Genomic DNA, 20,969 nt, shown 5'->3' with positions numbered 1-20,969 from the left:
TCCCCTCCTCTTCCCTGACCACCCCCCACACCCAACTGGTTGTCTAGCAACTCAAGCAAAATAAAGTGGCTAATATAGTTAAACTATTTTTCTCCTCAAGAGCTCATGTGGATTTTGCCCTAGCTCATGACAAATATCAGGTTCCCTAAAAAAATTAAGTGATTTTTGATTCAAAACATCATCTACCCACTTATTCAGGGTTATTGCATAAAATGTTTGCTGATTCCAATCATTAGAGAGAGGCCAATTTCAACAACTGAACTGTTCCACCATGTCACCACTTGGGTTTAGCTGCCTATGTATGCTTAATGTGAAATCAAATATTTTTACTTTCATTTCTTTACCCACCCCATTTTTACTTATAATACATTTGTTGAAAAAGTATCATTAAACTTGGTTGTGTTGCTCTATACTGAGCTATCCAACTTCTGGTAATTAAATACTGAATATGTGATTACTTCTCAGATGCTGAGTTAAAGAGGTCTAAGTAGCTGAAAATAAAGGTTGATATAGACAGACTAACTTTGTATCTTGAACTTAGTTTTAGTAGGCAGCATTTCAGTTCCCAGGTCTTTTTCTAAATTCTATCATGACCCTGGGAAAATCATTGCACCTCTTTTTACTTCCATTTCCCATCTATATTTTTGTCAGTCTTGTATACTTAAACTCTAAGCTCTTTGGGGCATTCATTTTCTCTAACTGCATGTTTTTATAATGTCTGGTACAACAGTCCCCAATCTCCAATATCAGTATTTTCTTAACACAGTGGTTCTCAACTTTTTTAGTGTCAGGGTATCCCACCCCAGCATTTTGAATGGGGAAGCAACCCTGATTGAGAACCACTGAACTAATCACAATATGCCCCATATGCTTTCCCTAGAAAGTTTTTTAGAAGGGCCATGAAAACCCTTCCTTCATTGAAAAGAGAAGTTGAACATGACTAACCAAAATATATCTTTGAATGACTCAGCTTTAAACCAATAGCAGCACTTCAAGACTCTTCTCCATACTAGGCTTCTGATTTTAAGCACTCCCTTGACTGCATTAAGGCTCTCTTATCCTAAAACAAGGAGGATAGCTTCTGGGACTTTAGCCCTTCCTGGTCAGACTCTGCACAGCATCTCCTGGAAACAGAGGGATATGTAGAAGATGGAACTGTCCCATGTGCCTCTGTTTCTGAGAAGGGCGAACCAGGAACAGTACAAACCAGTTCTCCTGCCTGCTTCAGTCTGATAAGAGAGCCCTAAGGCAAACAGGAAAGTGTGTGCGCGCCCTGCAACAGCTTAGGGCACTTTAACCTGGCCACAGCAGCAGAGCCTACATCATGGCACCTCCAAGGGGCCTCACAGCATCTTGGTTGAGAACCACAGTCCTAACTCCTACCACTAACACCTTGCTCATTCAAATAATCAGCATGCTCAGAAAAGGGACAACACAAGTACCTGAGTGATGGATACACTGAAAACCTAGAAATATATGTCAAATGTGAGACAAATACAAAACCATCCTAGTATATCACACAGATCTTCCTACTCTAGAAATCATGGAAGCAGCGCTGGAGAAGACCTCAAAAGATCAGCTTTCTGATGGGCAACAAGGTCATGCATACTTAAATGACAGTCCCAGATTTTAATAGTGTGCTCTGAATGGGATAACATCAAGTGTATTCTACACTCAGAAGCCATAAGCTACTAGTGGAAACTTTTCAGGAATAAGCCACTAAAGAGGGAACCAAGCTTACAATGTGACAGCTAATATGGCTTCCAGTGGATTAGCCTAAAGCTTAATTACAAGTATGTACACTCTTTGCTCATTTACATAAAGCCATACAATATATTATTTAAAAGACCAGTTATCTAAACCTCACTTGCTCATTGAGTTAACAATAACTGATAATCTTCAGTTTAAGTATCAGAATCAAAAGATGAGGTGTTGGGGTTCTTGCAGTCAATCTACGTGCCAGAGTCATTTGCCAAAGTACTGAAAAACTACATAACAAATTCACACACATTTCCCATGACACAGTTCAATGCTGACAAAACATACGAGCCTGCTATTTTTACTCTAGAACACGTGAGCTGGGGTGCCATACATTGTACAAAACACAAAAAATCCAGACATACATCAATGCAGCAGTCCTCGGCTTGCCCCATATTTACCCCCACCTTTTTTTTTTTTTTTTTTGCAGCTGTCTTGATAATTGTCCAAGTGTGTTCACAGTGTCACAAACAGGATTCTAAACTATACAGGAATGCAGACCACTTGACTTGGTTTACTATTCTCCTTCCACTGAAATGCTTATGGACCACAGGGCACAGATCCCAAATAGTCTCGATAGATCTTCGACTTGATATCACATAGCAGATGCCCAAGACGTTTCCAGATTTCTCCACATACTTAGCAAAGGCTCATCATTCTTCCTTATCAAATGTAGAACAGATGCAGAGATACTCTGTAACAATTTGAAAATACTGTGTTTATTATGATGCTTATGGTATAACTCCACTGGGAAAACAAGCAAGGAAGAGAGAGTAGTTCAAGGTAAGGCACACCTCAGCGAATGCTTAAGTTATGTTAAGAGACAATGCAAGGACAGGAAAAGCCATGAAAATCTAGAGACCAAAACAACCTTTGCACATAGGAAGCAGAAGACAGTTCTCAAGAGTACCAGAGTAGAAGAATCTCAATAAATAAGACTTTCCTATTTTCTGCCATTAGGGCATAGAAAGGCTTTAGACAAGCAAAATATGCACACAGGCTTGTTTTTACAAAATCTTCACTACAACCTTTAACCCTTGACTTTAACAGAATTTTCTGATACATATCCTCATAAAAGGGAATAACTAGAGGCGACAGAACTCAGTTGGCCCAGAGTAAGTAGTGAATGCACAGGAGACTGTGGTCCATAACCTAGTCTTAAGAGTAAGGAAACGGTGGAATTCAACCTCAAGAAAGGTAAAGGCTGAACATCTAAAACCTAAGTATATACACTCCTGAGGAGACCAGAAAAGGAACATAGATGTAAATAGTGCACATGGAGTTAAAGAACAAGCTCTCCAAAGAGGTTACAACCTAATGTAAGAAAACACAGAGCAAGATGTATGCCGAAAAAGAGAAATACAGGACGGAGCGAGGGAGGGGGGAAGGAAAGTAATAGCATGTGCTAACTAAAGATGCAGTGCTGTTAACTCAGAATATGGTTCTCTTAAGTACTAAGAAACTTCAACTTCCTTTGATTTCAGTGTGAATAGTAGGGGTTTAGTAGGGCTGTGCAAAATTTCTCTGGCTGTTTCGTTTCAATGCTGTTTAGACTCATTTCGAGCTCAAAACAGTGAAATCGAAACAAAACAGGGGGCTTCAAAACAGCCTCAAAACAAACCAAAGGCAGTTGAAATGTTTCAAGTTCTGAAGCTCAAGCAGGGCTTGCCTGCAGGGAAACAGAAAGTAAGCAGAGGGAGGGGGAAGAGGGGGAAGGACTGCTCTCATATTGACTGTGTAGCTGACCAGTGACTGATTCCCTGAGGTCCCTTCGAATCCCAGTGCTCTGGGGGAGGGATGGAAAAACAGTATAAAAGGCAGCATTGTTTGAACTGGCCTGCTTTCTGCCTTGGGGTCTGACAGTTACTGACCTATCTTCCAGCAGCTCAGGGGCGGTAGACAACGAAGGTTACTACTAGCATCGATCACCCTAGCAAGAAGGATTCCAGAATACCTTTTTCTTTCTTCTAAACGTTTTTATTTTATTGTTATATTAATTGATTTATTCTTTTCAATTTTACAATTATATTGGCTATTACACTATAGAATTTAATTTATATAGGAAGGGAGATACATTTATATTTTATTTCTATACATTTATACCTTGCGGCATAGAAGACTACACACCTTACAGAATTTATACAGGACCGCTGATACATTTATACCTTGCAGCATACACTACACACCTTACAAAATTTATACAGGACTGCTGATACATTTATACCTTGCAGCATACACTACACACCTTACAGAATTTATATAGGAACATGGATACCTTTATATATTTGTATAAAAGTAAGACACTATGAAACACACCATGAAGCATGGTGGAAAGACAGCTGACAAGCCTTCAGGGAGGGGCAGAAGAGGGGGTAAAGGAAGAGGTGTAAATTCCACACCCCGCCATAACAAACTGAGACCAGCCTCTTTCCTACAACTAGCAGGGATGAGGCTTCCACAAGCAGTGAGGAGAGGGGAGCAGTGCCAATGCCACTGCCTGTGCCTGATTCTGCATCCCCTCCAAGAGCACCAGCCATAACCCCACCACCACCACCATGACAATAAGCAGCAGCACCAGCACCAGCATGACAGTCTCCTCCACCTCCATTTCACTTCCCATGCTGAGACTTCCAGTGCCAGAGGAAGAGCTGGATCTGTGTGACATAGCAAGAGAAATTCTGGGGAAGAAGGGGGAATCAGCTGAGTTTGTGCTCAACACCCCTCAAGTTTCCTCTAGAGCCAGGTCTTCTTCCCCAGAAAGCATTTCAGAGGAGGCTGAGGTATAGGCTGCAGAGGCAAGCAGCTAGCTGAGTTCACTCCTCCTGTTGCTGTGCCTCTGCCTGCTAAGTAGGGGAAAGTGCAGCATCCACACATGCATCTGCACCCCAGAAGCAAGTGGGTAGTGTGGCCTGGGATCATTTTGAGCTGGCAGATGATCCCATGTATGCCATCAGCCTGCACTGCCAAGCCAAAACCAGCTGGGGCAAGGGAACAAAGCATGTGAGCGCCATGGGGATGCTGATGTATCTCTGCAGGCACCACCCCTTGCCCTTGCTCCTCATCCTGGGACCAGCAGGAGTGTGCCCAAAGGGAAGTCCCCCGTCACCCCAAAACAGAAGCAGACCACCCTGGAACATTGGGGAAAGGCAGACAGCGAGATCACCCAGAGCACTGGCAAGATGCTTGCTGTCAATGGCCAGCCCTTCTCCTTAATTGAATGGCCAGGGTTCAGGCGGCTCATGGCGATTGTGGCACCATCCTACCAAGTGCCCACATGCACCACCTTCAGCAGGATGGTGGTTCCCTCCCTGTATGAAGCATGCAGGGAGTATTTGAGGGAGGAGCTGCACAAGGCAGGTCTACAGGTAGCCTTACATCTCACCTCGGACATCTGGAGCAACCAGGGTGGAGACCACGCCTACCTCTCCCTCACTGGGCATTGGTACGACCAGTCAGGCCATCAGTGGGCTCTACTTCAAACTGAGGTGGTGGATGAATCCCACACAGGAACCAAGATCATGGGGGTCATGAACTGCTTGGTGCAGGGGTGGCTTGTTGGGTAGGGCACGCTCACCCACAGGTTCATGGTCACCGACAACTGCAGGCACATGGGGAAGTCAAGACTCCCAGAGCTGTGTCAATTAGTGCTGCTGCGGCTGGTCCTACCACCAAATTTCTGACCCCGAGTGCCACACCTCCGGCTTGCAGGACTGGATGAGTTGTCCACCACCACACTACTTAATGGCTGAAGTGGTCAAGTCACAGTTAGTTGAAAAGCAAAGTATAAATACTGTAATCCCTAAGGGAAGTTTTCCTGTACTACAACAATTTGCCAAGCAAAGGTAGTGAAAACCATACTTTCATCAATATCTAAAATTGACTCCATTAGAATTAGCTAGATTTTTTTTTTATTTGACTGTCTACACAGAACCTCATCAGAAAAAGTGATATGGTTTTAAAAGCTAAATTTTATGTTCCTGCAACATGATTTTTCAAAGAGCAAAGCAAAGCAAAAATGCTTGCAGTTTTAATTCAAATGTAGGCAAAATTTTATCCTCAGTCTCAGTGAAATCAATCCTCCTCTTTGACCTTACAAACTGAATCAAAGTCTGTATTTTCCTTATTTTTCAAAAGAAATTTTACCACCCTTACCCTTCCAAGGTGACAAGCCTTTTAGTTCAGAACCCAGGCAATGAGTTAGGAAATCAGATGTGCCATTTAAGAGATGTTACACAAATCTCAATTCTTCATCTGTGTAAAAAGAATGACAATTCTTGTTGGAAACGCTCATAGGGCAGGTGAGAAAGGTAATGTCTTACATCTCTATAGGGCCTAGCACAGTTGAGCCTTAATGTTGAATTGGGCCTACAGGTGCAACCATCCTACAAGCCAACAGTAATAAAAAGCCCCCTATTCCAGGGATCAACAACTTATGGCCTGTGGCCCCGATCCAGGCCATGAAGCCACTAGATCTAGCCCACAGATGTTGGGCTTTAGTGGTGGGTGCTCTCCTCTTGCTGTCTCAGAGGTAAGAGCCAGGTGCAGAAACTTTCCCTATGCCATTGCAGGGAGAAGGGCCAGCCTGCCTCTGACCCAAGGTGGGTCATTCTAATCTGCAGCCAGAAATGGTTGCCTCAGCTGCTCTATTCAAAAAGATAGGAAAATGTACAGCAAATATATGCTTTTCTGGCAGTGAAGGGCTAATTCATTCATCATTCAGAATTTATCTGTAAACCTCTTCTGCCTGTTATCTCAATTTTCTTTTCTATTATGGACTGCATGCTCTTTGGGCAGGAATCACATCTTTTTAATCTGAAAAAACATGAAAAATTAACACTTTAAATATTTAGTGGTGCTTAATAAACATTTCAGAATCTACCAATAGCCACAAAACTGTAGTAAATCTACTAATGTAGTCTGCATTTCAACCAGTAGCTTAGAGCTTTACACCTTTTGTCCTATCACTTTTTCATCCATATTTTATAAGCTTCTCTTGCATATATGCCCCCTTCATACTGTCCTCCTCACTCTGCATTTTATTTTCCAAATGTCACCATCATGGATCCCCTGGCAGATGAGGCTGGGGACTCTGGGGGGCAACTTGATCTCCATGGCCTCATTTGGTCTCTCTGTGTACCTTCTAAAGAAAGCCCAAGCATGGCTTCTATAGAAGGGGGAAGCCCTAGCTTTTTCCAATGCTGAGATTCGACCTTTTGGTTCCTGACCCCTACTTGTTTCCTGTGGCCCTGATTCAGGGAGTTACCTTCCAGTTTATATGGCAAAGAAGGCACTTACTTTTTCAAAGGGAGAAATGGTGTACACCAAAGGTTCAAGAAAGAGACAGACAGCTTCTCTTCAATAAAGCCATTTCATTAGTAAAAAGCCACCCAGCCAGAGGTTCTCTGCCCCCTCCAAAAGGTTAAGTCACTCAATCCAGCCCTCACAGGTTTAAGCATCCCAAGGTTACGTAGCTATTCTCTCTCAAATCCACACAGGCTCAAACCTTGCAGCTGTTCACTCTGTTCAGACCCACCTTGTTGAGCAGTCAGCTAAGTTATTCAGCCCTCTGATGATGGATGCGTATTTTTCTCATGTAGGCCAGACACTTTTGGTTTTACTATCTCAACCTCATCTTTCATCCCTATAGAAAGTTCGTCAAAAAAACTGAGACATATAGTATTATGACATGAACCCAGTAAAGCAGAAATATTACAATAAAAACCACAGTCTGTCACCATCTCATTTTATAAAACTGTTTTATTTCATCATTCAGTGGCATTATTTGGAACCCACAAAGCCCAGGGTCTGCATTTTTAATCTCAGTACTTGGAAGAGCAAAGAAGAAGAACCAACCATGGATGAATGACAAAATCATGAAAATATGCAATGCATGCAGAGAACTAAAAGCTAAATGCTTTCAATCACCCTGTGATAAACCTACAATATAGAGATGCAAACAAAAAAGTGAGAAATGAAATAAGAAAAGCAAAAGAGAACTGGATTCTAGAAAGATGTGAAGAGATTCAAAGAGGCTCTGAACATAAAAACAGCAAGGAAGTTTTTGAGAACCCAAAAAGATAACCAAGACATATCAAGCAAGAACAATTGCAACAGAGGACAAAAATGGTGACTTGCATACTGAAAACGGTGCAATACACAAAAGATGGGTGGAGTATGTGAAAGAATTGTATAAAATCACAATAGCAGGACAGACCCAGAAGTAATAACTCAACTAGCGAAAGGAGGATCTGGAACTGTACAAGAAGATAAAAGCTTAGACATCACAAAAGCAGCAGTCCGAAGCATGAACAATGGAAAAACAACTGGCCTGGACAAAATACCTACAGAACTATTAAAAAAAGGGAACAAGATAACTGACACACTGCACAAAATCTGCAATATGATACAGAAAAGGAAAACCTGGCCAATGCAGTGCACAACATAAATAACAACCCTATCTGAAAGAATGGGAATCTACACCAATGTACCAACTTCCGTACCATTAGCCTCAGTCATCCAAGTAAGGTGCTTCTTACAATAATATTAAACAGGTTTAAGCTGTAAATAAAGACTGTATTAGCAGAAGAACAAGCTGGATTTAGATCTGGAAGAAGCACTACAGAACACATCCTCAACCTCAGAATCATGGTAAAAAGTACCATGACTACCAAAAAGAACTCTATCATAATTTTATAGACTTTAAAAAAGCTTTTGACAGTGTGTGGAGAAGAGCACTTTGGCTGACAATGAAGAAGCATAACATCAGTTCCACACTGATAAGTCTTACAGAAGAACACTATGACAATACAAGCAGAGGAGTCCAAAGAAGAGGAAGACCTAGGACAAGCTGGACCACCAACATCAAAGACTGGACAGGGTTAAAACTGACTGATTGTACAAGGATTGCAAAAGACCAGGAAGAATGAAGGAAAGTTATTACTACATCAAAGATGCCCCAACAGTCAGTGTGGATTCAGGACTGACTGACTGTTGCCACTGGTCCCCTGGTCTCTCAAAGCTTTCCATAGATGGTTACTTTTTTTTTTTTCTTAAGACTCTCAGCGACATCTGTATTCTTTGTCCACTCATTCACTTGAGCACAAAAATCCATGATCCTGCCAACAGTTATTACAAACATCTCTCTCAGCCATACCCATTCTGCGAGTGCCCGCTACCACTCCACCTACTACAGACATTAGGCCAGGCTGCATTCCCCCATCTGCAGAACAGCAGCTACAGTTCTTTGTACAGCCCTTGGAGCTCCTTTTACTCCTGCAGGTGATTATATTGTTTCTCCTTTTCTCTTTGCCAGGAATGTGATCCCCACTTGCCAACCAGCCAACATTTTTGCCCATTATAGAGACACGTTACTGGAGACACTTGAAAGGTACAAGAGTGAGTAAAAAAGAAAGTGGCAATCAGGTTTGTGTTTGGTCAATTTATACTTTAATGTTCAAGCAATTGCACATCTCCCAAAGAGAAATATGTTGTCCACCTTTCGTAGTATGTACTGCTATTTAGCATATATCCTATCATAGTGCCTACAACACTTATCATAGTGTTTATCTGTTCTAGTCCAACTGCAACCTTTTACCTTATTTCTTCTTTCCTTGCCTTGTTTAGGTCTATCAATTTAAGGTTTTAATTCAACTGAGACAGGGACTTTTTTCTGATACTTGATCTTTGAAGGGCCCCCATCTTATTCAGATCTATTTTCATAAGACTCATTTTTAAAAAAAAGGAAGTGTATCAAATCATTGGTGGTCTATTAGGTTAATAATATTACAGCACAAAACTGCTACATGTAGCAGTGATGTCGCTAGCATCACATCTGGCCATCTTTGATGCTGAAGCCTAAAGATCAAGGTACCCCACATCACCTGCTGCTTTGAAAATGTAATCCCAGGTTTAAAACACCCTGGGTGGATTTACATGTTCATTAATGCACTTTTCCTAATGTGTGTTAAATGTAGTACTTCCAATATGAAGTACTATGTAAATGCACATTAGCCTGTCCTAATACAGTAATGAAAGAACACACTTTTTTAGTGATGTTTAACATGCAGTAGCCTATTTTATTATGTATTATCATGTTTTTTACATCACACTTTATGCAGTAAAATAGATTCCTGTGCATTAAGGCACAAGCGTAGATGAGCCCACTGTGTATTATGATCTTATTCGTGACCCAGTGTGGACAATATATACAGGGGTTGAGGGAGACAGAGTGCCGATTTGAGACAGAAATGTGAAATGTTTCATTCTTAGTTATTCTTTTAACATGATGAACTATTTGTATCCTTCTGTTCCTTGAACTTAATACTGTACAAAGTATAATGCATCCAATCTATGATTAATCATGTCCAATTCTATATGAAGATTATATAAAATCAACTTAAAATATTGTACACTTAAAGCTCTTGCTAAATCTAAAAATATGATATTAATATCATCATATCCCAGATAGATGCATCTAACCTGTACTAAAGGAATATGCATGTTCTATTTTTGTATTTAAGGGGGATATTTATCCTATCACTAAAGGCTAGGAGCGCTGGTTTACTATAATTTATGATAGTATTATTAATACTGCTCAACACAGAGTAAAATTATAGATAAAATATGAATAGGCCCATTATTGTTTTTAGGGAGAGCTAAATAAGCTATATAATTTTTTCTGACCTGTAGAAAGCTCAGCATCGCACAACAAGAAAAACAAAATGTTGATCCTAAGCACAAAAGATTGCCTGATCCAAAGCATATCGCTTTCAGTATCTCTTGAAAATCAGTCAATTTTCTCAAGCATCCCACCTTGGATGCTATGAATTAAACAGTTAAAATGTCAGGTATGCATTATATAATTTTAATGCACTGAAAATTAATTTATAATGGAAATTGAAAGCTGTACTCCAAGTTAACTTGTTTTCTACATTTCCCCTAAGTTTCATATGCCCATTTTGTTTATTATAGTATTATAGTCCCTCAAGAAGTTGTCTCCACCAATTCCAAATCCTCCCTTCTATATCTCCAAGTGAAAAAAAAAGTCACTGAAAAAAGCAGGGGCAAGGGACACAAAATTTCTTCAAATGAGAACTACAAAAATATTTTAAGCTTAGGTTCTCAAAAGGGCTTATTGTCACAGTCTTATCCTTTTTATTTTACATGAAGACTCACTTAGGCCCAAACTGAATATTTGGAGGATAGAGAGAAAAATTATACCATTTAACTGCTGAACACTCCTATTTGTATTGTTATAGAGATCACAGACTAAAAAACAAAAATCAACATTTGAGTGAAATGTCATACACATGCATAGGAAAACATAGCTATTGCCCTGAAAATTGTAAAAAACTATATTACTTTGCTTCCAAGTAGTGCTTCAGAAGAACAAAGCTCCTGAAGAGGGTAGTATACAACTACTGTAGCTTAAAATAAATTAAAAACAATAAAATCTTAAATAGAAAATGCTAATATTCATATTTGAAAAAGTCACCTATTTGCTTCACCCAATGCTTTATTGATATTACTGAGTAAGTGTCTGCTACAGGTAAAGCTGTCACTCAGCCTAAACTCTACACAATGTTTTGCTTCACTTTCATGAGCATGGTAAAGCAAGGCCTCAGCAACCTGTGGCCCATGGGCCAGATCCAGTCCAATTATGGGCTGGATTAGGCCAGCAGCAGCTCAGCGCATCAGCAGCACACTCCAGCCAGGGTGGCAGAGGACCCTGGGCATGCCTCCTACTGCCTGATATGCTCAGTTTATTCTCTGTGCTGCAGTAGAGGAGGCATCCCCAGGTTCCAGCACCTGCCTCTTCCATCTATGCCCTCTGTAGTGTAGCCGGGGTGTACCCAGGATATGTACTCCCCTTTCTGATTGAAGGCGATTTGCAGCAGGCAGGGGTGCTGTGGGAGAGAACTGCAACCTGAGCACAGTCTCCTCACTCCCTATAGAGCCAGGCCAGGACATTATTTAAACTATATACAAATTTATTAATGTTTACAGGGAACCTTAAAAGACAACTGTTAATATAAAACTGATACAGATATTTACATATAATATAGGATTAATAACCTTGTTTCTCCACAATGGATGACCACAACCGGGGGTTCAGGTAAGTTACAAGTAAACACAGCTAAGTAATGGGGAGGGGTCCTAGCAGGACCTCAGTATAGATTTTACGTTCTAATGTTAGTTTTCTTACTGATATGGGAACACACAATTCACAGGATACGATATCACAAAACAAATTACAATATCACAAAATATAAGGCACATAAACTTAGACGTCACCTTTAACCATTAAAAGGGTCCCCAAGGCCCCGCCATATTCTTGGGGCCTGGATTATGCTCTAGTGACCCATGAGAGAAGACCTCATTGCCCTTTGGGCCTCACACCAAGCCCCTAGGCAGCCCACAAACTCAGATGGGACCCTCCCTGGACCTCCTCTGCAGGAACCCCTTTCTAACCAAGAAGGACTTCCCCTCCCCTGTGAGAATCTTATTCCCCAGCAACTCACAAATCCGATGCCCATGTGGGGTTCCTCATCACCTCAGGTGAGTGGCTCCTTGTTCAGAGAAGCCTCTGGCTACTCCTGGGCTGTTCCATGTTCAGAGCCTCAAACACCATCACATGCTCTTGGGGGCTTTGGCTTTTGCTCAGGGTTGGAGACCTGGACCACCTTGCATGGCTCCAGGGCTTGGTCAGCTCCCAGACCCTCTGTGCTACATCTCCTGCACCAGGTTCCCTGCTACGTGCTGGGAGATGGAACCTGAAGCTGCTGCGGTTGGCTCCTGGAGTCTCATTGGCTCTGTGTACCCGGAGCCCTAGCCACATGCCAGGGGTTGCAGACTTGAGCATCTTGCTCCTAGGGTCTAGCTCTGTGCACTGTGCTGTACACTGGGAGCCCTGGCTGCACATCAAGAGTTGCTGACCCAAGCCTCTTGCTCCCAGGGTCTGGTTCCATGCATTGTGCCGCATGAACTGAGTGGCTGGAGACACGAGCTGTCTCGAAAAGCTCCCAGGATCTCATCTGGTGTGCCACACTGCACTCCAACTGGGGCTGAAGCCATCCACCTCTCCTGTCTGGTGAGGTGTCCACGGGGTCTCTTCAGGGCACCAGCATCCACCTGCTGGGCAGCTCTTCCCCAGCTCTTCTTAGTCCCGCTCTCGTCTCCATCCCTCAACACATCTGCCGCCTGCTGGGCATGCAGCTCCTTTTATTGTCTTCGGAGACTCCACCCTCCGAAGTTCTGCCAGTCCAGCAGAATGCAGACCTGAAATCAGGTCTGGGGCTCTCCGCCTCACCCCGGGTAGGGGCAGAGCAAGTCCCTCCTTGCCATTACCTGATTGCTGGAACCCATTCACCAATCATACTGGAGATTCTCTGAGCCCAGACTTGCCGGGCTATATCAGTAAGTCCACCACAGTAGCATCTGCTCACTGCTGTTAGAAGGAGTGGGGGTATGGTTTGCAAGTGCAGTCTGCTGTGGGAGCTGGGTCACAAGCAATGGTCTGCAATGGCAGAAGGTTGTCAACTCCCACAGGAAGGCAAAATAAGTTAATCTTCATGGTTTGTTCAATTAACCAAACTGGCCAAGTGCTAAATGGGTTCCTGGGCAAAGCTAACACTACACCAGGTCAACAAAAGGTTAATTCATTGTACATATATGACATCTTCTGCAATATATTTATAGTCATTTCAAAGTTCTGGGATTATTAATGCACTGAATATACTAAGGCAGAAATATCATGCTATAGAATCTTCAGTTTCTGACAGCAATTTTAACAGACAATTGTAAGGAATGCTGAATTGTATAATTAAGCAACCTAGATAAAAGGCAACAGGTGCATTTAAAAAGAAAAAAAAAAAACTCTTTGCAGACATTTTAGTATAATACCATGTAAAGATTCACTGCAATCTTTTTAATTGTGCTTTGTATTTATGCCTTGCACAAAAAAGTACAGTAAAGTTACTTGACACTAAGGAAATTGCCCACCTCCCCTACTCTGATTTCCATTTAGCCTATTCTTAACACCAGTATGACCTTAAAACTTAAGAAATAACATCTATGCTTTATGATATTTTTGGTTGAACATGAACATCAGTATGTACAACTTGACTTTGGAAGTCACAGTATGGGCGCTGAGGCCCTCTCAGCTATGATCTACAAACGTCCACGCTATTCCACTTTCAGATGTTAAAACCAGCTCAGTTGCAGGATGTCATTGTGAGGTGGCTCTCTATTAAGATGGAGTTCTATATAGGTATTAAAACTCAATGCAAACTTAGATGAGAAAAAATTATTATGTACCAAAATGTTATAGTAGCAAAAAGCAAAACATTTCAATCCTGAGTATCTGCCAGCTCAAGATTTTCACATTCTTCATGTATCCAATGCACTGTTTATTCCTTAATAACCACTCAAAATCACCTGCACATTAAAGAAACGCAATACAAATTTGACTGGACTCACTACATCTGAGATATCCTCCAATATAGCATAAAGCTAATTTAGCTGTCACTTACTGTAAGTAAAATGACAAATATCTGTAATATCTGTCAAGATACGAATACTTTAAAAAGAGTTATGCAGCTGTCAACATTTTGATGACTTTAACAAGAGAAAAATAAACGAAAAAGGAGAGAAAATAGACAGCATGTCTTACATATCCAGTTGCCAAAGTCTTCTATTACTTATATTAATAATAAAAAAGAAAAAAAATCAAATTACTTCATAAAATAAGACAAACAACAAAGGCTTCTAGAGTAAACTGATACAGGTATATATATTAGTACTGGTGAGAGAGAACTGCTGCGTGCACTGCTACAAATTGAAAGTAGGTCTCTTCCGTAACTGAATATTTACATTAAAGCAATACAGGCTATTCATATAATTTAGAAGCACCATTTAGGCATTGACAACTCAGTGTTATTTTACAGAACAAAACAGAAGCATGATTTAAAAGGACAAAAAATATGTGGCTTCCTACTTCTGAACAAGATTTGTTCTTCACATATTTTCAGATTCAACAATAACTCCAACCATTGCAGCTCCCCAAAAAGAAGAATGTACTCTGTTGTCAGAGTTCCATAACAACTTGAACAACTGTTTGTACAGATACTTTGGATGAAATAAGTTTCTATCCTGTGTCTTGCATATCCATCTTCAGTCTATTTCTACTTAGTTTACCAGTATTGACAAAAAACATTTTTGGAATTACAAGCATCTCAATCAGAGTTTTATCTCACTGCTCCCATTGTTACCTCTGTTTGCAGGAACACTTACATAATATATTCTATAATTGGAAAACTATATTTTAATGCAAAGCAAACATTGATCAGGATTTTAAATACTGGGGCTCTTGTTGTAAAACCATGATGACCCTAACTGTTTAGTTTGATATTTTAAACCTACTAATCTATCTTGCCTTGGGAAAAGCTCTATTTCACTGACAGCTGAAAGAGGGGTTTTTGGGTGTGTGGTAAGCTGAACCCAATGTTGCAACCATTCTATGTATACAATTCTACTTTTAAGTGAACCCAAGTTTTGAGTTTCAATAAATATTAAGGGTGCCTCAAGCCTCACAGACTTTTAAAGGAAGGAAAACTTCAGCTAGTGCCAGGGTCACCAACTCTGTTAGCTTCCTTTTCTCCCTAGAGAGTTCCTGATCCTCATCTCCTACTCCTTAAAAGTGTCAGTCACACTTAGCTCTTCCAGCTCCTATTTATAAAGAAAATATCACCATATCAATTAATGGCCAGAGCACAGAAAATGTCACTGAGGGCATACTGAACACATATCCTTAAGACTAGCTCTAACTGAAGCTGCAGCTCCATGACAAAGTACAGACAGTCAAAAAGCCTGAGGCTGAATTGATTCAGTCTTTGCAGGTAAGCCTAAACTGCAAAGATTGAACCAGTAAGCAAATGAACAGACATTCACTGTTGAGTCAGGAAATGCAGCCACATGCCTGCAGTGCCTGAAGCCAGAAGCTGGGGGGTGCTAAAGCACAGCTCTCTGGCACATAGCCAGCATGGGATGTGTGTTCATTTCCTCTTCCTGCTGCCCGTGAGGTCTCTGGGATTTGCAATCCAAAAATCACAGCAGCAGGACCCTACAGGGTTGCTCATCACTTCCTCATCCTGCTTCCAGATGCCTCTGGGATGTGTATTCCACAGACGTAGCCAGCACTAAGCAAGCAGAGCAGGGCAGCTCTGTACCTGGGGGAAGGCGAGTTTAACCCCCCTCCCTGGTCCCAGACCGCAGTCGAGTTTTGCTCACGTGGGGGGGGGGAGAGGTGGGAGGAAGGGAACAGTGAGCTGGCCAGTGAGCAGAGGGGCTGGGCCAGCCCTTGTCTCTGGAATAGACATCACAACACAGCCCAGGGCTGCAAAGCATGCTGGGGGACTACGATTTAACTTGCACCAGAAAGGGGTCTGGGACAGGAGTTTCATAAACTGGTTTGACCTAAATCAGTTAAGTCTGATACTGCATTCAACCAGCAGGTTTAAACCAGTTTCTGATCATTTAAACTGGTTTGTGTGTAACTTCTGTCCCTAAACCTACAGTAGGAAAGCTGATAGCACTCAGCACTGAGTTCAGGTTATCACAAGAATAAGTATATGGATCTTCATCATCTGAAAGCAGCTACCAGAGAAAAATTAAAAGTCTCCTGTGGTAATCATGCTTCAAAAATACTCTGTGCGTGGTCATATAAATATAGTTATACCAACTACATTGGTTTTCATACCATTACCAGGGAAATGGCTGAATTGTAGTCATGTTATGACTGATATGTGCTATTGGGTTACATGTTTTTGGATCCAGTTAAAGCTTTTGCTCTTAACTTGATACTTAGGGACTATACCTTCTTTGCTTCCAAACACATGTCCATTACGTAGGCCACTGGCACAGGTTACACTTAAGACTTGATTAACCAGTTAATCACATCTTAAATTGTTATCTGGCCACACATTCAATCAATTAATGGCATGATAAAACAAGGAATAAACTATTAAGTTATTACTCAAAATGTGTAATGACTTTGTGGTTGGTTCTTATCATGCCATTAATTGAACATGCAGCCAGGATGGAGCTCCCAGCTGCAGAGGCAAACCATGTACTCCTTTGACTGGGAGCTGCTGGCTGATGGACCTCCCAACTTCTGGGACTCAACTATGCACCCTCTCAGCTGGGAGCCACCAGCTGATGGGGCTTTCAGCCACAAGGGCACACCATGCATCCCTATGGCTGACAGTCTGCATCAGCTGACCTGGGCTCCCAGCTGCATGTGCATACTATGCTGGGAACCCTGGCCAGCTGATCTAGATTCCCAACCACGTGACTGCACTATGCATCTCCGTGGCTGGGATTTGTCACCCGATTGAGGCTCCCAGCCACAGGGCATTCTGAGACTAAATATGCCAGAAGCAACAAAGTTGTTTTATCTTTCTTAAATTTGCGTTTATTATAAAAGTAGTTGTTACTTGTTACTACAAGAAGTAAAAACAGTCTGAGGGTTATTTTTAACTTTGATGATGTTCTTTAAAACGACTGTCCTTTATATTTTGTAAAAGTTGAACTCTCTCTCACAGTCCAGCAATCTTTACGATACACACTTGCATCAGTTCTATCCCCTTTGTTTAACACTCCTGTACTCAGTAAGGAAAAAAAAAAAATCAACATTAGAAAAGCATAGAATTTTAAAATCTCTCTCGTGTTCATGCATGTATACACCAAGAAAAAAAGAAACAAGAAACATGTCTAAGATATCAGAAAATGAAGTCTTCAGCTGTTGCTATTCCATATCATCACATTTATCTCATTTTTAAAAAGCAGTAACAGCTGCATTTACTGATAAGAAAACATGATGATGTATGTTTTACATATAAGTTTATAATACATTTTTAAACATATATTGAAGAAAGGAGCTGCCTTTTATCTTCCCTAATGGCTAAATAGAATTAAATGTTTGACATGGCCAAATACCTTTTTTAAAACATTACTTAAAAAAGTCAAAGTATATGGGTTTTTCATATTCAAAAATATTAGTTCTGATTGTGCCAAAGTATTAAGCACTGATTCAATATGAATACAGCCACATCCAAACTAGTAATAACGGTATTAAAAACAAGAGAGATTTTGCATGGACTGAGAGCTACATGTACAGAAGTGCTAACACAATACAAAATATTCCAAACAAAGGGATTAAGGAAAAAAAAAACAACACAGAACTGTATGCACCTAGTTTTTTTTTTACAACAGGTGTAAGCACTCCAGTGTATTCACTACACATCCCAGTCAAGTCAGATAAGGACAATAAAAACTTTAGGGGTTTGTTGTTCTAACAGAATACTAAGAAGTGGGACAAAACTCTTGTCAGAAATCTGCAGTTTGCACACTTAGTTTCACACTTTAAACGGGGGGGGGGCAGGGGGGAAGAGGAGCAGCAAAATACAGCCCACAGGACAAATCTGGCCTGCCAAGGAATTTCATCTGGCTCATGGCAGGTCCCTGGGCTCCTAGGCATGCAGTGAGACTGAGGCAGCACAGCAGACAGACTCACTGGTGGCAGTGGCAACTCATTCTGGCTACTGCTGCCCATCTCCACCACCAGACCCAGCCCAACTGCCTGGGCAGCCCAGCCTGTCATCCCCACACCCACTTCTGAGGGTGCCAGAGGCAGCAGGCAGGCAGGGTGTCCATGAAGACTGGACTGAGGTCTGGGCAGATGGGATGGGGCTATGGGGGGGCAAGGAGCAGTGTCATGAAGCGGGGCAGGAAGCAGTGTCCAGAAGCTCTCAGAGCTGAGGCTGGGATCAGGATCACAAGGTAGTGACAATGCCTGGCCAGGGTCTGGGTAGAGCCACAATCCTCTGCCCTGGTCCCATCCCTGCCCACCCATTCCACTCCCAGATGCTGCTCCCTCCCTACCCACTGCACCATCCCATCCACCTGGCCATGCACAGGTCCAAGCCAGTCTCCATGGAGACCCCAGGATCAAAGGGTGGTGACTGTATAGGACGGGGGCTGGGGGAGGGCCGTGATCTACTTCCACACCCCTGCCTGCAGAACCAGTACCTGTTGCAGGGGTACGTGGGGAGCGGATAATGGCTCGGACCTGGGCCCCAGCCCATCACTGCCTTGCAATCCTGGCCCTAAGCTCTACCCACCCGTCCCACTCTCTGATGTGCTTAGCTGGGCAAGGAGCAGCATGGCAGAGCCACTTAGGGAGTTTTGGTGAGCTATTGTGCAAGGGGAGGTGGTGCTGACCTGGCATGCAACAGTTCACCAAAACCCCCTATGTGGCCCTGCAGCTTGAATAATTGCTCACTCCTGATTTAAACACATGGTATACTTTTTGGTAAGTAAGGTTGGTACATAGAATACTAAATGCAAGCTGTCATTATTTAATACTGCTTTTCCAAATACCTGTGGATTGTGTCAAACGCCAGCTACACAACAATGTATAGTGTTCAAGGTGCTCTTCCCTTTCATGTTACAAGACACCAAGATGGTCTACAGTTGGGAACAGCAAGTGACTCAACTAGCCCCAAAGAAGTTAGAGTTAATTTAGAATGCAGGGGGGAAGGAGGATAAACAAGTTGGGGGGGGGGGAGCAGCTGTCCTACAGGGCTTTCCAGATGGATAATTCTGATCTTAATTTCCCCCTAACTCTCAAAAACTAAGCATCTATAATATAACTATATGGGGGGGGGGGGGGGGGGGCAAAAAGTATGTTTTGCCAAAGACTTGAAAAACAATCCTCCTTTGAAACAAAGCTTTATTGTACCACTTGCAGCAATCATTCACCATGCAACTATTATAAAATACAGCTGGCAGAAGAGAAATTCAAGAGTCCATTTTGTGCCAGTCATGAAGTTATGTACATATTTTTCCATATGTACATATTTTACAGATTAAATGATGTCATGTCATTTCTCAGAAATGGTTCTTTTAACTCATCGCAATACCTACAAGGAAGTTCAGCACACCAGAAGTATTGAAAACTAAAAGGATATCCAATTTCTCTCATCTCATAAATACATATCTAAATTATATGATTAAGCTCAATATGACCCGAGACATTCAACTTCTAATTTGGACCAACTCTTCCAAGTATATAATTCAATGCAAGGCAAAGTATACTGTAATTACTCAAATATGGGACAAGGTTTTTCCTTCCCAGTCAGCATGGGGAAGAAAGCCCCTCCCCTCTAACGTTTGCATACAAGGAAACTTAATTACATACATTCTTTATCATTAAACTACTGCCAAAAGTAGCAAGTGCTCAGTAATGGAAACGAACTATGAAGCTGATTAAATGCAACTAATAATACATACGACTAAAACACATGGCCTATATTGGCAGTGGTGATGGGTAGGGGGTGCATGGGGGTGCACGTGCACCCCCTAAGAGCACTGATGCACCCCCTGACAGTAGCATTCCCTGCTTACACAATGGGCAGGGGGGGCAGGTGAGAGCGCCGGTACCCCGCCCAAATGTGCAGGCCAGGGAGTGAGGGTGCCAGGAGAAGCAATCCCTGTGGTCCCCCCTACAGTCAATCACACTGACCGGGGGGGGGGGGCGCTTCCCCGTGGCCGATCGCACTGGCACTTCCGCATCAGTGCAATTGTCCGCAGGGGGACCCCCGCCCCAGTTGCTGACTGGCTGCTTGGGGGGGGGGAGGGGGGGAGTGCCAGAGGCCTGCAAGCAAGGCCCTATGAGGAAAGGCTGAGGGACCTAGATCTCTTCAGCCTACGCAAGAGAAGGCTGAGAGGTGATCTTGTGGCTGCCTATAAATTCATCAAGGGAGGGCAGCAGGGAATAGGAGATGTTCTATTTACAAGGGCACCCCCTGGAGTAACTAGGAACAATGGCCACAAATTGATGGAGAGCAGATTTAGGTTGGACACTAGAAAAAACTTATTCACAGTAAGGGTTGCCAGAATCTGGAGTGGGCTTCCAAGGGAGGTGGTGCTGTCCTTTACCCTGAGGGTTTTCAAGAGGAGACTGGACAAGCACCTAGCTGGGGTCATCTGAATCCAGCACTCTTGCCTGCTCAGGGCAGGGGGTTGGACTCAATGACCTACTGAGGTCCCCTTCAACCCTAACATCTATGAATCTATGAATGATTAAAATGGTCTCTTTTAGAGAAAAAAATCTTAGAATTGTGCGGGCCGGGTCTGACCCCGGACCCTTTTCG

At 42.3% G+C, this 20,969-nt stretch overlaps 1 protein-coding gene across 2 annotated transcripts in view; it reads right to left on the bottom strand.

Annotated features, from left to right (window-relative positions):
* LRMDA (leucine rich melanocyte differentiation associated) overlaps positions 1 to 20,969 on the bottom strand; it is a 1,121,698-nt gene that overhangs the window by 853,576 nt on the left and 247,153 nt on the right. The window lies entirely within an intron of this gene.

Source organism: Alligator mississippiensis, chromosome 6 (genome assembly GCF_030867095.1).
Source record: "Alligator mississippiensis isolate rAllMis1 chromosome 6, rAllMis1, whole genome shotgun sequence".
NCBI lineage: Eukaryota > Metazoa > Chordata > Crocodylia > Alligatoridae > Alligator > Alligator mississippiensis.
This window is presented reverse-complemented; position numbering and strand designations above follow the sequence as displayed.